General features: G+C 41.4%; 1 long non-coding RNA gene across 1 annotated transcript; it reads left to right on the top strand.

Annotated features, from left to right (window-relative positions):
* Positions 1-3,621: 3,621 nt before the first annotated feature.
* Positions 3,622-14,664, top strand: LOC146390032 (uncharacterized). Its single transcript, XR_014799785.1, has 2 exons — positions 3,622-3,726; positions 6,796-14,664. It is a non-coding gene; the product is annotated as an uncharacterized LOC146390032 (long non-coding RNA).
* The last annotated feature ends 937 nt before the right edge of the window (positions 14,665-15,601 follow it).

The raw sequence follows: 15,601 nt of genomic DNA, 5'->3' as shown, positions 1-15,601 counted from the left end.
AACAGGTTCCCTCCACTAAGCCTTAATGAATAACGTTAGGTTTTCAGATGTACAAAATGTGGGCTCATATCTGATGGCATGAATATAAACCTCTGTTTCCTTTGTGAAACAGCAAAGTAGGAGGAGCCGAACAACCAAATGTTAAAGCTGGTTACCTGTTCAAGTGTTCTCTTATCTGTGGTGCACAAATCCGGGGATGGTTAGTTCATAAAGCTAACTTACAAAGAAATGTGAAATTGTCCAACTCGGGTACCAAATAAGTGAGTTTAGATAAATTTGTTGATTTTATCTCCTCAAGATACACCTCATAATCTTTTAAATCCTCAGATATTTCAGTCCCATCTAAAGATATCCTCAGGAGTATGTCTGTGAAGGTTCTCAGTCATCCAGGCCATCGTAGTCAAAGGAGATTGGAAAGATCATTTGACCATCAGTCAGAAGTAATTGATTCAGAATTAACTGATTAGCACATTTCACATGCGTATGCCATTAATCAGATTTTAAAAATACACCAATTTGGCTTCTCATATGCAAACTCAGCATGCACCAAGAGGTCTCTCAAATATTTGCCCACATTTACAGACAATAAAAGTGAATATTCAAAAATATCCTATACTGGGGAATTTGATTTCAATAAGTGTCAGTACTTCAAAAAAACTGATGTCACAATATGTCACTGAATCCATCTATTGTGCAAACTTCTTTACATTATACATTAAGTTTTTGGGAATAATATAATTATGTATTGACCAAATGCCGGACAAATGGGAGTATTTGGACAGACCAATATTTTTTCAGTCACTAGGGTCTGCGGATGAGTTTCAATTGGAGCTTGCAATTTGTTCCTTACCAATTAGCATGGATTACCTGCCTTATTTAAGAATGTTAAAATCACTCTTGTCTTGAAGAATATTGAATTTGAATGCAGAGAGCACTTTGACCACACAAATATGTACACAGTGTGGATATTTGTGTTTTTAAAGTTTTTGTTTTCTTATTGAAAAGGTTTAAGAAATATTACAGTGTTTGTGCTGATTTTGTATTTGGAGATTTTTCCCTAACCTGTAAAATGCTTTACATTGTTTGACCCATCGGACCCAGTTATTCCCAGCGCCAACATTTGTACCACTAGCCACCACTGGTCACAGCGTTAAAGATGTGTTGCCAGCTTTTTATGTGATGTCATCTGCTTCCCTATTCACAATGGGTCGCCACAGCAAGTAAATTTGCGTGTTTGAGTTTGGAAGATTTGCCAGATACCTTTCCTGACATGACTCCAAAGGATTAGGATTTGAATGATTCCAATCATTTACATTTCTTTAAATTCTTTAAATCCTTGGTAAATGCAGAGGTGCCACCAAGTAAGGCAGGAAACTACTAGGTGCCCCATGGCAGTAGGGCCAGCAGAGGGCGCCTGAGGACTGACAAACTGCAGCAGAAGCCATGTGCAAAGTCTGCAGTGACATTGGCTGTGTCGCAATCCAGCGACCGCATGCTTCGGAGTACACGCAGTTCACATGCTATGTACAGCGCGTACTAGGAAGTACGAGAAGTGCGGAAGTGAGACGCTTGTGAAATGGGACAGTCTAGCCTTCGTCGCGCTGCTCAGGTTGCATTTTTTGGATCTAACTGCGAGAAACGTTTCATACAGCATTGTTTGACAGAAATGAAGGAGAAAAAAATGTTTCTTTGTTCATTCATTTGTTTTATGACATCACTTTGATTAGTTGAGTATCTGAGGCTGAGACCACGGGACTGTAAAACATGATTGTTGGGCTTCACTTCTGTACTGAACAGTCATTTAAGATTAGTTAGTAAATAACAATTAGCTAACGTTGGTCATGAGACTAAAATCATCTCACTGTGGTAATGTAAATATAATACAGTCAATATTAAAGTTAGTATTATATAAATCATGATTAGTTATTACAGCAGTGAACTTGAACTCTGTGTCAAATGAGCTTCAGTAAAGATTCAAGTTGCAGTTATTTATATTTCCAATCACCTTAAATCTTCACTCAAAGACAAGTATCTTTGACAGTGTATATATAGATGTATTATACATAAGAGACAAATATTGTTCGTTTAATATGTTGGCATTATTACATTTGGCTCAATGCTTACATATATGTGTAAAAAGAAAATGTACGAGCTGTGATAACTTGAAGGCCCTGAGTACTTTCTCCCACACTGAAAACACTGGAATGATAAAATTATTCGAACATTACCTAATAAGACTGATTCAGGACAGACAATTAATTATTTTAAACTTTCCTAGCAGTCCTTCAAAAACAGGGAACAGTCTGTCTATTCTCTCCATCTGTCAGCTGCTGCTGGCTCTTCCTCCTCCTCTTCCTCACACACTGCTGAGTTTGTCCTGGTGGATCATCAGGGGTGCAAAGCCTCACAGATGATGTGCAGCAGTGGGTCCCTCAGTCTGTCCTCACTCTGGACACTTGCAGTTGTCACACATGGAAATCAAATGTGTGATAAGCTGCAGGATTCAAACACAAGTGTAACTTATAAATACATGTTCATACTTTTATTCCACAATCAGAGAGAAAGAAACAGAGAGAGAGTGCAGGACAGACAGACAGGTGACAGTCTCAGGTGTACACACTGCTACAAAACAGCACCAGAGAAGGAGGATTTAGTGTTTGTGTTATTACGAGTGCTAAACAAGAAGAGTTCCCAGATGGTCCAGTGGACACATGTGTGACTCCTGTGATTAAAGCATCTTTCTTTCAGCTTAACGAGTGAACCGTCAGCTCGTTCAAACACACGTTAAAGTCCGTTTGGCTCGACACCACCGAACAGAGGCAGCAATATAACATAGCTAACATTAACAGTGCAGTGAATCCTGCTTGTGCCGTGATATTCAGGACTGCAAACCGAGCAGCATCACTGACTTTCAGCTTGTTGTGTTTGTGGATATATGACTGACTTTAATTATCCATGAAATCATCACATTCTCTGTAAGATTAAGGTCGACTATTGAACGGCGTATATTTTAGAGTAAAGGCTTTAAAACCAAGTTAGTACAAACATTGCTAATGTTTGTAACTTTGCCGGCATGTGGCCAACAGTAATGTTTTAATGTTCTTCGTTATTAAACATTCGCACATAAATAAGTGACATAATATTCAGTACTTACTTTTGAAAGTTTACTCTTTGGCCGACCCGCTTCAGCCGTCTGCCGCTTTTTTCAGCAAAATTATCTACACCCACTGCCGCGCTATGAATTGTGGGATATATGGGACCACGAAGTGTACACCGGACCACAATTCAAATCTGGGGAAATCGACTGCGCATTTGGAGTACACTTCGGATTGGGACAGCCATCGTTGCGCCGCTGTGACGTGATAGGTCTCAAAATGCGTACTCCGAAGTGCGTGGTTGCTGGATTGGGACACAGCCATTCACAGAGACATGACCTCCTTAAGGGGCCCAATACTGTGGCCCTGAGAGGCCAAACAGACTGCAACTTAAGAAAACACCAGCAATAAGAAAAATGCTGCAAAAGCACACAAAACACAACGGAAATAGGAAAACCGACAACGGAAATAGGAAAAAACAGATTTCCAAACGCACAAGGGAAGTGTTTCTGGGGAGACAATAACCCGACGCACCAGTTGCAGGAACCAAAATATGCTAAGAACTGCGCTGGGAGACACTTAAAAGAAGTGGAGAATCTATCGGTTTTGTGAGGGAAAAAAAAGATGAGAGGTAAGTGTGTTAGCCTAACTATTAGTCTAAAAATCCATCATCAGTATTAAATGAATCACACCTAAATAAATAAAACACAGATAAAACACACCTAGCATGTTTTGGGTTCCTGTGCATGAGCACTGGGGACTGGAAAAATGTCTATGTGAAATCTAAAGAAGTGAATGGTATGAATCCATCCAGTTCGGACTTTCAGTAAACATTGAACTTCAGTAATCGCTTCTGTGGATTGTCAGAGGAGGAGACTGAGAGTGAAGAACAGCCTTTCTTCTGTTGTGAATCTGAGCAAAATCAGAGCAGCAAGAAAGATTGATTACATTTCCTCTCTATTAACAAATATCCTGATAATAACACCCAACACCTTTCTTTGGTCATCACTCTTAGATAGAGAGCTACAGTATATGGACAAAAGTACACTGTTCTAGTCATGAAATTCATTGCCTCCAAGATCAAGTCATCAGCTGGAAGTGGTTTTACTACAAAATGGAAACATTTAATAATGAGTAAACTGTCTGCATTTCCTAGCTTACTATGTTCTGGTACGATTCTGTATTATGGGTTAGGTTCTGATTATTTTGCTGTGGTGTGTTGATTATTATTACTGTCCTGTGTTTTTGAGCCCCCTCTGTTCTGTGCCTACCCTGGTCCCGCATCTCTGTTTCCTCTGTCATGTCTGCAATGTCATAGTGTCTGCTCGTGAGTCTGTGCCGTTTCTCAATTCTGAAGTACACGAGTCCGTACTCGCGTTCTCGATAAGTCCGCACAGGTTTGCACAGGAGTTCGGACTTGGCGAGAACGCAAGAATGCAACACGATTTTTCTACAATTGGAACGGCAGTGTACTTGATGACATCACAGCTCCGGAGTTTTTACTCCTGCTCCCCTTAATGTAACTGTGATAAATATGTTATGAAGCTTAACTTTAATCTCAGCCAAACCGATTTACCTCGGAACAAATAAAACACTGAAATAAACCAAATATTGACATTTATAAGTTATCTAAGTGACTTATATATCATGTTTGACCTGAGTAACGAAAGACTGCGGGGGATTTAAAAACGATGTGCCGGGAGTTCGCTGTTCTCGCCGGCTCTAGTGAGCCTTGATTTCCTGGTAAGCTATCGAGCTGGTGGGATAAGAGACGTCTCTGAAAACGTCGGAGCACTTTTGCAAACATGTGATGTCATGACAAATCAAGCAGATATTTGAAGTTTACACAGCTACATTCTCGCCTTAACGTAAAAGTTTATTTTGTGGCCCAGAAAGAATATTTTAATAATATTTTATTTTATATTTTAAGGAATAATAATTTTTAGCCGCGCTCCTCCGCCATTGCCACATTCAGAGGTTCCTAAGGTGGGGGGCTCGCCCCCTAGGGGGGCACGGTATGAATTAAAAAAAAAAAAGAAAAAAAAAAGAGCGCTTGGACACTGCTAGCATAATGGACAGGTTTTTGACAGGGCTCCTGCACAAACGCAAAGCACGAGATGAAGCATCGCTGAATATGTTTCCAAACCAACTTCATTCTAAGCCAAAGACTAGAAAATATGGTGAAGCATATCTTCCCTTTGGTTTCACCTGCACAAGTGCCGAGGTAGGTCTCCCTGCAGAACTGGTTTTCCCTTCGTTGGGAGCAGCGCTGGGCTCTTCAAATCACAGACAAACAGTATCCCACATTCTTGATTTTTAGTTCACAAACACTTGTTGTAATGACTAACTACTCCTGACATTTTGGAGATGTTAGCTCTTTATACAGTAAAGTTACAGCGGGATACAAATAATATCAGGCTCATCCTGCCAAGATTTGTTCCCCCGGTTCAAATCATGGACAAACAGTATCCCACAGCTGTTTATGTTTTTGAACCCATTTTGCACAGAGAGGCATTTTTTTAAAACTGTATTGATAGTAATGTTGTGTTACGGTTCTGGGTCGGTTCGACACAGCATTTTGAGTTCTTATGTTCTGGTTTATTTTTGAATAATGGACTGTCTTCCTTCTCTGGTGCTTTATTGATTATTATTATTATTATTATAAGCTATGTTTCGGTTATTCTTAAGGGATTAGATTTTATGTTTGTGGTATTTCTCGGGATTATGATTTATATGCTGTTTACTTTGTGATACTGGGTTTATTATTATATTAGTAGGTTTTGTTCAGTGTCAAGTCCGTCTCTCTGTCTCGTTAGTCTATTTCTCCCAGCTGTGTCTCCCTCCTGTTTTCCATTCCCTGATTACGTCCCTGTGTATATTAGCCCTGTGTTTGTCCTTGCTCATTGTCGCGTCGTACCATCAGACTTGCCTGTGTGTTTCAGTTTCTAGTGATTCAGTGTCAGTTCATGGTTTTTTTTTGTCACCAGCAATAAAGCTGAGGTTTTTGAGTTTCAATTTAGTGTCTGAGTCCTGCATTTGGATCCACCTCTCCATCCGCCTGCACACAGAGCCCTGACATGTTGAATATTATCACACAGGAAAAAAACAACTACACGTAAAATAATTACACTGTGACACCTCTGCCTTTCTAAATGGAGGGACAGTAAGTGCGTGTGTATATGTAAGCGTGTAAAAACTGAAGATAGTAAGATTAACAGGATTTTGTCTCTATCTGCCATTGTAGAAATTCATCTAATGTAAACAATAATGTGGTGCACAGCGTGACGTGAAAAAAGGCGCACACCTTTGAAGTTGCGTGCCGAACTCTGTATTCCTCTGTGGTCCTGTTCACCTCTTATATTTAGTTTCTCTGTCTTCCCCTGCTCGTCGTTGTGCCGTCCCTCATAGCTGTGTGTCTCCCCCTGTGTGCCGCTTTGTATTTGCAGTTTATATTCTCCCCAGTCTAGTTTTGTTTTTGTATCACCATATAGCAAATAAAGCTGGTTTTTGAGGTCATGTCCTGTTTCCGGGACTCTGCTTTTGATTTCTATTCCTGCCTGCCACAGCTAGCCATGATGTAAGGTCAAAGACAGAGTTTTTACAGATGATGAATCAGGTGATTTTGTAGAGATGATGATTCAGGTGTGATTTGATTTCATGTTCTCATTTTTTTTTTCTTTTTTTTTCTCTCTTTTTGCAGGTTTCTCAGTTGGAAGTTGGAACAAAGCAAGGTCATTTTGGCTATTGCTGTGACCACAAGCTGTGACTGCAGTTAAGGTCAGAGCTAAGGCTATGGTCATTATTGTGGTTCAGGCTTTGGCCAAGAAGTTTGGCTTGATGTGAAGGATAAGGAGAATTTTCAAAATCCTTCATAACACCCTCCAGCGCACTGCTTCTACTTCAGTAATATATCTATTAAGTATTAAAACCAATCATCCTGCACATTCTACAGAAGAATGTATTTGAGTGATAATTCGCTGCTGTTCACTTCTAATGAGGATGATCTTAAAAATGTAAGGGTAGTGCTCCATTGTGTGCTGGAGTAAATAAAGTGATAATTCTATGAATATCTCTGTATACCTTTGATTATTTATAAATGTTTTACCTTCTAAACATGACTGAAGTAATAATTCTTTAGTCATATTGCTTACTGGTACTTGGTAGCTGTGAGGATAAATTCCATGTAACCTAAACAAAACAGCTGATATATCAGTCCTGTGTTAGCTACTTTCTAAATTGTAGAACATACACTGTGTTTATCATGGTAAGAAGGTGGTCATACTATATAACATTAACAATATACTGAGAAAATCTTCTGTTTTGACTACATACTTAAAACGCTGACTGTGACAAATGAAGATGTGCTGTGACTAAAAGTCAAGTAGTAATCAGAATCAGAAAAGGGTTTATTGCCAGATGTTGAGCAGATTTACAACATTAGGAAATTGCTGCGGTACTTAGTGCAAAACATACTATAAGAGAAACAAAAAATAAATAAAACAAAAATAAGAAAAGCAGATTGATATATACATAAACGCAGGTGATCAGTGCGCAAAATGGAACAGGTGCAGAGAACAAAATATACAGTTCATATGTTTGTGGTGTCTTATGGTTATTGCTCACGAGTCCAACAGCAGAGGGGAAGAAACTGCTCTTGGCGAGAGGTTCTGGTCCGGAGCCTCCTGCCTGAGGGGAGCAGGTCAAACAGACTGTGTCCAGGGTGAGAAGGTCAGCTGTGATCGGAGCTGCACGCCACAGTGTCCTGGAGGTGTACAGGTACAGGATCAAGACATTCCTTTGTCTCTGACTACCTCTCCAGCCACTCTGTGCTGGGAGAGGTTTTATTGCAGATACATCCTATCTGAAAGATCTGTTTCTTGTGTGGTAAGCTCCCTGCCCTTTTGTGGCTTCACTGTGTTGTGCATGCTGAACCAATACAGGAATTGAACCATATATTGGGTGTGGGAGAGATTACCATTTTATGACTAAGGATGTTGTTAGAAACAGTTGGAAGTCACGCACACAGAGAGACACACATTCTCACACACTCACTCAAGCACACACACACATACACACACATTCTCACATGCATATACACACACACACACACACACACACACACACACACACACACACACACACACACGTTCTTACACATGCATATACGTGCTTACACATACACACACATAGTGCCTTGTCTTAGAACCATTGCGGGGTTTTACAGAGGGAGGTGCTTGTGCTGTCATGTGTATTGTAACAGTTTGTCAATAAATAGCTGCGAGGGAAGCTGCTCTTGGAAGGATTTTGGGCATGAGACAGGTTAGGAGCGTGAGCTCCAAGAGCTGGTTCTTGACCAAAAACTTCCCTCGTTAGCGAGTGAAAAACCGGTTGAAGATGTTCTGTTATGTCTTGTTTTCTTCATGATGAATAAGTCTCTAAACTAGCAGGGCTTGTGGAAACACAGACCCAACACATACAGTATGACATTCACCACTTAACAAGTGCTTATTAACACTGATGCTATTCTACCACTCTGACCTGAGAATAAATGAGCCGGGAGATGGAAGACGACAAGACATCTAATCAGTACAGCAGTGCAATTTTGAAATTAGAAAATATGCTATAACTGAACTGAAATCTCAACACTTGATATCCAGTGCAGATTGTTGTTCTGCCTAATTTGTTATAGGGCCTCACCTGGAAATGAAACTAGCTCAGCCAATTTACCAATTACTTTAAAGCCTCTGATAATGAGGTGCTAGAAATTACAGCCATAAAAATGTTTCATTTTAGATCATTGGGTTTCTGTTTATAAACGTGCCAGGTGTTTACCTTACAATGTAAATTCTTTATTGTTATTGTTGGGTCTGCGCTCGCAGGCCCGCTGGTTCAAAGACTTATTACCAATAAAAAAAGCAAGACAAACAGCTTAACCGCTTTTAACTTGCTAGCAAGGGGAGCCTGGTCGGCAGCACCGCTGCCCTCGACCTCCGACAACTCCAAAGAACCAGCCTGCCCTGCAGCCTTTTATTCTGTCACACACAGTTTCACAAACACCCATTGTAAAGCCCCCCTGTGGGGTGTCATAATACTGAGGCGCTGTGTGTGTATGCATGTGCGAGCATGTATGTGTGTGTGTGTGTACATGTGAGTGTGTGTGTGTGTGTGTGTATGCATGTGCGAGCACGTGTGTGTGTGTGTGTGTGTGAACCTTCACATAGGATTTGCCTGCAGTTAAACACTATAACTAATTACCTCCCCCAGCATCCTAGATGTGTAGGGGAGGAACAGAAGAATCTAAACATGCAGTTTAAGGCAAGGTTTACAAATTTAAGTACAATAACGGCAACATTTCACAATTCACTCTAACAGTTATGACCATATGACCTTTAACCATACCAATGGTTAAAGGAGTGATGACGGTATTTTCCTCTGTGGGACCTTGGTGCTAATGGTTAACAGATCATTTATCTGTGTTGTCTAGTTGTCAAGAAAATAATAGAAAATTATGTTTTCTTGTTTTTTTTTCTTCAAGTTCAGAGGGGACTGGAGAGAATGGCACTGTTCAGTCTTCACTACCCAGAGATAATAATCAGTGTTGGGTAAGTTACTTTAAATTAGTAACTTAGTTACATTACTAGTTACTTCCATCAAAAGTAACTCAGTTACTTCAAGTTACTCGTTACTTTCAAAGTAACTAGTTACTAGGGAAAGTAACTTTGGTTTTACTCAGACTTCTCTTGTTAATGTGTTGCTAACTGGATACCCAGCAAGAGTGCCAGTCTTCTAGCTTGCTTACTTGCCACAAGTGCACTGTGCCACCTACCAAAGGAAAAAATAATGTGCATATTTCCACAAGAGAAATCCCACGCCTGGACCGTCGTTGACCGCCGCCATGATTCTAGCCTACGTCACAGTGTCATGTGCGCTTTTTACATCCAACACAAAAACTGCAGTCGTGGTGCTTTTGATTGTACTCAGAACTGAGAAATTCTGCCTTCCGAATAGGAAGATGTAGGTAACACCAGACTGCAGATGAGCTGCATACAGGGCTGGACTGGGACAAAAAATCAGCCCGGGCATTTTGACTAGAGACCGGCCCGCCATTATAGCAAATATCATAAAGCCTTTGAATGAAAACATACACTGTTGTGACAGTGATGTACACTGTCTTGATGGTATATATGTATCAATCTATCAATCGTTTGTTGTAAGACTCAGATAATTATTTATTAAAAGCTAGACATTTGAAATGAGAATAAGAAAGTATTTCTTTGTGCCCCCCTTTCCCTGTTAATGCCCTACCTGGCCCCCTGGCAACACTTTGCTAGATCCGCCCCTGCACAGTTACCAGCTGTCAGCTACATAGAAAAGGATCCTGGTGTTATTTATCTCTCAGAAACAGTTCATAACTTCCCTTCAACTCATTCATGTCACCTAAAAGGTAAACCTGTTTCTCCATCACCTGTTCAGCTCTGATGATTCAGTAAGGACATCTCCTGGTTTCATCTGGTTTCCCACTCACCAGATATACAAACCGATATCATGACCAGCAGCTTTACAGCTGTGGCTCCAGCAAACATCAGCTGATAGTAGAAAGTAATATTAAATAAATTCTAACAACAGAATCAAACGTGCTGCTGTTGTTTAACGCGACATCCGGTGGTTTCCTCTTTCTGGCGCAAAGTGGGCGATAAATAAACAAGAGGGAAAAGCCGATCAGCTGATCATTGATCAGTTTCATGATTAAAGTAGAAACAGGAGAGGGAGGGGAGAGAATGAGAGAAGAAGAGGCAGCTGTGCAGCAAAGACACAGAATAACTCCAGCTTTGTGTCTTTTTCATTGTAGCTGAAGTCCGAGACAAACTGTTTCTTTTCACCTCAATACGAAACGCGTAATATTTTCTCTGAATACGAGACGATTCCGTTTTTTAGGGAACGGTTGGCAACTCTAATAATTAACCTTATGAACAAAATAAAGTTCAACATCAGTAACATCATAGCACCCACCCAGCTGTATAGAAACCCCGTCATGCTAGCTAGCACGCAGTACGAAAAAGTCAGCACAACGAAAATAAACTCCAACTAAACTTGGTTCATATCTGACCCAGATAGACTGCAGGTCATAACTTCTTACCTGAAGTTCAGTTCACCTGACACTGGGACGGCGGCCGCTTCGGGTCTCTCCTCCTCCTGCGTCCCCTTTCTCTCATCCACCTGCTGGCCTCCACCACTTGCTAATGTTACTGAATCTGTGGAAGCTCCGCGATAGCCACCACACGAAGTAACGAATAACGACCCTATCTAAATCCCAGTAATGAGTAACGCGTTCGTGATTTTGGCATAATAACTAGTTACCGTGCTCGTTACCACAATAATAACGTAGTTACTGTAACGCGTTACTTAATAACGCGTTAGTCCCAACACTGATAATAATAATATAATAAACTTTATTTATAAAGTACACTTAAAAACCAAGGGTATGCCAAGGTGCTTAACAAGTAAGATAGAGAATAGGAGGAGGATAATAGAAATAGGACCAAAGCAAGTGCTAAGTATGCCAGCAGGTAGCTGTCACTGATACATAGGAAAGCAACAGGTACAGAGCAAACAAGAATTTAAATGAGCATAAAAGTGCATAATATAAAATCATAAAAGAAATATTAACTAGAGGGAAAGGCAAGGTTGAATAAGTGGGTTTGTAGTCGTGATTTGAACAGTGCAATGGAATCAGATGCGCGGAGGTCGAGAGGAAGGGTATTCCACAGTACCGGGGCAGCCAGAGCAAACGCACGGTCACCCCGGGACTTCAGCCGAGATCTGGGTTGGGTCAGAAGTAGTTGAGTGGCAGATCTGAGTGTTCTAGCAGGAGTATGTGGTTTGAGAAGTTCACTAAGATAACTTGGCGCTAATTTATTAATAGTTTTGAATGTAAGGAGTAATATTTTAAATTGAATATGGTACTTTATGGGCAGCCAATGCAAGCTAGCTAGGACAGGAGTAATATGGCAAAATTTCCTGGTACCAGTCAAGAGGCGGGCTGCTGCATTTTGGACTGTTTGCAGTCTAAGAAGAAGAGAAGAGGGAAGACCGTAGTACAAAGAGTTACAATAATCCAACCTGGAGGTCACAAAAGCGTGAATAAGCTTCTCCAGGTCCTCATGTGGAACATAATGCCTAGCCTTAGAGATAAGGCGCAGTTGGTGGAAGCTAGATCTCACTACAGCAGACACTTGCTTATCGAGTTTGAGCGAGCTATCCAGCAGTACACCCAAGTTACTGACATAGTCACAGGAAGAGCTAGCAAAGGAACCCAGGGCAGCACAGAGTTGGGCACGAGGGATTTTACTGTTGAACACCACAATCTCAGTCTTCTTATCACTCAAAACAAGAGAATTACTCAGGAACCATTCTTTGACCTCCCGCATGCATTCTTGAAAGTAGTGCAGGGACACAGCAAGGTCGTCAGTAAGTTCAAAATAGATCTGTATGTCGTCGGCATAACAGTGGAAGGCGATATTGTATTTTTCAAAGATTGCGCCTAGAGGGAGCAAATACAACGAGAAAAGAATAGGGCCTAAAACTGATCCTTGAGGCACACCACAACAGACCGGAGGGGAGGAAGAGGAGAAGGTGCCTAGGATCTATCAGCGAGATATGATTTAAACCGGTCGAGGGCAGTGCCTCTAATACCCACAGTGTGCTCAAGTCTTAGTAATAAAATGTTATGGTCCACCATATCAAAGGCTGAAGAGAGGTCCAGTAAAACTAGGACCATAGAGCGTCCAGTATCAGTGATTACAAGAATATCATTAAGAACTCTAACCAACGCTGTTTCAGTGCTATGCAATGGCTTAAAGGCAGATTGAAATTTCTCAGCAATATTGTTCGTGTCCAAGTAAGCCTGGAGCTGGGAGAGAACTAGTCTCTCCAGGATCTTGGACAAGAACGAAAGCTTAGAGATCGGTCTGTAGTTTGAAAGGTCATAACAGTCGGAGTTTCTTTTTTTAAGAATCGGGTGGACTACAGCATGCTTAAAGGCCGAAGGAACACAGCCTGAGAGCAAGGAAAAGTTCATAAGAAATAGGATACTAGGTCCGATTACATCAAAACAGTCCCTAGCTAAACGAGATGGAAGAATGTCAAGCACAGTATTGGTGTTATTCATTTGAACAACTAGCCGCTTAAGAGTCAAAAGTGACACAGGCTCAAACTGGTGGAAAGTTGAAATGCACTCAGGAATGGGGAGAGGATATAAAACAGGGGGAAGGGAGGACTTAAGAGATGAGACCTTCTCTAAAAAGTGAATTTGAAATCGCTCACAAAGAGCCTGAGAATAAATTAAAGGCATGTCCGGGGAAGGGTTAACCACAGAGTTAAAAATTTTAAATAAGGTACGGGGGTTATGGTCATTGGCCAGGATGATTTTGGACAAGAAGGATGCTTTGGATGAGGCCATCATACAAGTGAATACTGAAAATCGGGATGTTGAGCACCCAGCCCACCATGATCAAGTGGAGCTGCAAGATCAGGAGATGATGGATAGAGATCCATCGACCAAAGGAGAAGCCATGAGGAAAGGTGAGAACAGGTGAGTTTACAGTCATGACGATTCAGGTGCAAATTCTAATTCTTAACATCTTTTTTCCCTACAGGCCTCCCAATTGGAAGCTGGATGAGCAGCACAAAGCAGTCGTGGCTATTGGTTGAGGCCAGGGGCAAGATGAAGGCTGCAGTAAGAGTTGGGGGTGGGATGGAGGCTGCAGTCAGGGCCGGGGACAAGATCAAGGTTGCAGTCAGGGCCCGGGGCGAGATAGAGGCTGCAATCATGGGTGGGGGCAACATGGAGGCTGTGGCCATGGGCGAGAATGAGGCTGCAGTCAGTGCCAGGGGCGAGATGGAGGCTGCAGTCAGGGCTGGGAGCGAGATAGAGGCTGCAGTGGTGGGCGGGGGCGAGATGGAGGCTACAGTCATGGGCGGGGGCGAGATGGAGTTTGCAGTCATGGGCGGAGGTGAGATTAAGGCTGCAGTTGCAGCCTCGAATGTAATCAGAGCTGTGAAGGAGGCTCTCGGTTTAATCTGAACACAGCCTAAAACTTATCCAGACTGGTCCCAGCCCACCTGGAGATTGAAGTTCATAAGTCAACCTCCAGTGGGAGTAGTTCAGCCTCCAGCCAAACACCAGCTCTTCTTCTTCTTACTCACCCATCACCCATCGCTTCAACCAAAATAAAATAAGATTTATTGTTGAACTTTTTTCAGCCCCTCTCAATATTATTTTGTTTACCAAGCCAACAATCCCCTCACATTATTCCACTTTAATTCCATGTGTTTCTCTAATTTGAGGATGATGAAGTGTACTTGTGACCAGAAAGCAAATCAATTTACCTGATGTATGTAATACAAAATGTAATGTTTCACTAACCATAAAAGAAGCATCAAACAACACTGTTCTTGTTCAGAAAAGTTCCCCCTTTGGAGGATATAGAACCTTTTGGCTCCAATCTGTATCCCAAAAGTAAGGTGAATAAAGACAAGTCTGGATATAAAAACCTCTGCCTACCTTTGATTCCTTTTTCATTTTTTACCTTCTAAATATCACAGAGAAAACACTTCTGCTACAAAATTAACCTGATTATAAAGAAACCAGTGTTTTACAGTGTGTGACTGGACAGTGTGTGACTGGAGCACAGTGGCTGTGGTTTCATGGTCAGAGTTGGGTTACATCAAGTGTAGCAGAGATTCATATAAATTTTAGTTGATGATGCCCAGATTTATTCACTGAATTCCACCTTTATATAAATTTAATACCATCTAGAAAACACAGCATAAACAGTCTACTGTCAGTGTTGGAAATCAGCCAGAACAACTCATAAAACATCTGCTTAGATCTTATGAATTCAGTTGTGTACATCCACAAAAAGCAGCAGCTCAGCTGCTAAGAAAATCTACTGGTGCTCTCAATAGAAATTATTGTCAGTTATGATTTTTTTTCCCCACACTGAGCCACTAAAACTGATTTTAGGGTTCCCCGCCTGTTGAATCCCACTGTTACCTAGTAATGAAAATTTCATTCATCTTATTGTATTGATCACATGTTTAGACAACAGTATACATAGGTATATTATGTATAACGGATAGCATCACATATGTGCTTTATACTTTATTACACACAGTTAAGTGTTAGATGTAGACTGACACACCCAGGCACCATTAGACATTAGCCACATTAGACAGATAGGGAGACCCCTCTCTGACTCTTAAGTCTGTTTGTCCTAGACTTTGGGAGAAGCAACCTGTCTCTGAGCAGACTCCTCTGGTTGTTTATGACCACATGCAGAGGATGTATGTATTTATTATTATGCTATACTGATGTGTCTTTGGGCAAGACACTTCACCCGTTGCCTACTGGTGGTGGTCAGAGGGCCCGGTGGCGCCAGTGTCCAGCAGCCTCGCCTCTGTCAGTGCGCCCCAGGGTGGCTGTGGCTACAATGTAGCTTGCCATC

This window comes from Perissodus microlepis, chromosome 3, assembly GCF_051167445.1.
Source record: "Perissodus microlepis isolate ML-2025 ecotype Zambia chromosome 3, ASM5116744v1, whole genome shotgun sequence".
In the NCBI taxonomy this organism is placed as follows: domain Eukaryota; kingdom Metazoa; phylum Chordata; class Actinopteri; order Cichliformes; family Cichlidae; genus Perissodus; species Perissodus microlepis.
This window is presented reverse-complemented; position numbering and strand designations above follow the sequence as displayed.